The following is a 2,584-nucleotide window of genomic DNA, read 5'->3' on the forward strand; positions in this document are numbered from 1 at the left end:
TCAAGGGATGATTTCCCATTTCATTATCTGTTAGCTAGGTGGGTAAAGGCAAACCTCCTGGACACCCTTAGAGTGTTGGTCTTTCCTAGATCTCACACCGTGATCCACCACACAGCTTTATCCCTTCAAATCAGTGCCTAATGCAGAAATCATGTGCTGAAAATTAGCATCATTGATTACCATCCATCCAGGAACATGGTCAACAGGCAGAGTTTTTTGATCCATGTTACTGATCAATCTCCTAATTAAAGAGAAGGAAGAGCCTCTCTGCCCATCAGAGTGCATCTATGGGCAGTTCTCATATCCGCTGGAGCTGGCTCTCTGCTGGGGATTCAGCATTAACAGGGATCGCCTTGCAAGAACAGTAAGAAACGTGTGCTCTGTGGCCCCAAAAGAGAGTGCATTTCCAGGAAGTGGGAGACACTTTGAAAAGTACAGTGTGGGGGACAGACAGAACTCAGCTTAGAACAGACAGAACTCAGCAGACTTGCCTCAGCCAGGCAAAGCAAAGTGGTCAGTCCAGGGAGGTGACAAACAGGGGTAAGCTCCTGCAACCCTTTATGGGAATCCTTGGTTGGTGGGGCCCAGTGGATAAGGAAACAAGCTACTTGTTCCTAGTTACACGCACCAGAGATGAGCCAAGCTCCCAGAGTCTCTGTCCTAGTCAGGTGGAATCTTATTGTTTTTAGAAGGGAAACTGGAATCCGTGTGTGTAGCTCGTCTGATCCTCACCCTCCCCCACCCCTAATTGGTGATCTTTACCTACCCTCTTGCTCCCTTCACATCCTGACTCATCAGTGATGCAGGCTACAGATGTACCACTCGGGACACGCTCACATCCTGACTCCATCAGTGATACAGGCTACAGATGTACCTTGGGACATGGCAGGCTCTTTTCGTACCCTCATCAAGAGGCATTGCATTCCAGAATATGACCCTGAGAAAGCTGGCCACCTCTGCTGAATGGAAGGACTCTCCTCTCTGCTGTTGGGAACTTGGGGCCCTGCAATTCCCTGGAACAAGAACTTGCTTGTTGCTATACTGATAGAAACAGGGAATCTGACTGACATGCTATGGTGCTCCCTGGAATCACACCACTTAGGAAGCTACCTGAGCCTGCGCCAGTCGCTCAGTCATTGCTACACTCCTTCACAAAGGCTGTCTGCACCCCGCACACACCTCAGCAATGTGGGATCCCGCCGTCACACCTGTCTGCACCCCGCACACACCTCGGCACTGTGGGATCCCGCCGTCACACCTGTCTGCACCCCGCACACACCTCGGCACTGTGGGATCCCGCCGTCACACCTGTCTTAAGCGCCTCTCACAAAAATGGTCTCTCATGTTGATGAAGAGGGAAAATTGAAATCCCTATGAGATGACACCAATAAATGTCATCATATACACACTAAATGTGAAAATAGATAATCTCAATTGGTAACAATTTCCCTCAGTGACTGCTTGAGTTTTACTTGTCACAGGAAAATGACACCAGCACCTTAAATTCATGAGCTCGTAAACATACATAATGCACAATGGTGGACACATATATACAGTTCAATGCAGAGACACTCTGCAGATATGAGTGCCCCTCCACGGCCATAACAAAGTCACCGGGCAGAGAAGCCTTTTATGGGAAAAGAGGAAAGAATACCATCAAAAATAAATAAAAAATAAACATGAGATGAAGCCAGAGTGTCAAGTCAACTCCCTTGCACTCATCGGAGCAGCCCTGTGTTGGGCTCACTAAGATCTACCTGTGCATCCCCTCCTCTGGGATGGCTGGCCTCCTGCTCTTGCAACACCTTGAGCAGCCACCAGTTCATGAATGTCATCTGCAACCACGCCTCTTCTCCTTTTAACATCTGTTAAATTGACGCCACCTAGGCTGTTGAAGTAGTAAATCAAAATCCAACCAGGATGTGGACAGAGAAATAATTCTGATCCTGAATGTCCACAGCTCCTTCTCACAAGAACCAGCTGCATTCCTCAGAAATGGTGAGTAATCCTGACTTTTAACAGGCACAGGGGAAAATCACTCTCCTGGGGGGGGGGGGGGGGGAGACTATTTCATTCCTGATGCTACACTGACATCTAGTGGTCAACTCAAGTATCATTCTGAAGATCCTCCTGCAATTTTGAAGGCTTGTATTTCTCCAAGCTGACCACTTCCATGTTCAAGATGTTCAGGGCTGGCAGAAGATAATTGTTGCTAGGCCTGGTGATGCGAACTGTTATCCATCCTGCTTGAGAGGCTGAGGCTGAGAGATCACAACTTCAATACTAGCCTGGGCACCTACCCTGGGCTCCAAATAAAACACATAAAGAGGGCAGAGATTGAGCTGGGTGGCAGAACACTTGCCTAGGACACGTCAGCTGCTAGGGTCAATTGCAAATATAATTGTTTATCAAACGACTGAGCATGAAGTGTGTGTGACTTTAGGGTGGATTTATGCTCAGTAATTATCCATGAGCTTACTTTATACGTGCAGCCATCAATGAGAACAATGAGCAAGGTCTTTAGCACTTCTGTGGATCATTTGTTCACCTATTCACCCATCTTTTCCTCTAAGCTGTTTGATGT

This window comes from Arvicola amphibius, chromosome 8 (genome assembly GCF_903992535.2).
Source record: "Arvicola amphibius chromosome 8, mArvAmp1.2, whole genome shotgun sequence".
In the NCBI taxonomy this organism is placed as follows: domain Eukaryota; kingdom Metazoa; phylum Chordata; class Mammalia; order Rodentia; family Cricetidae; genus Arvicola; species Arvicola amphibius.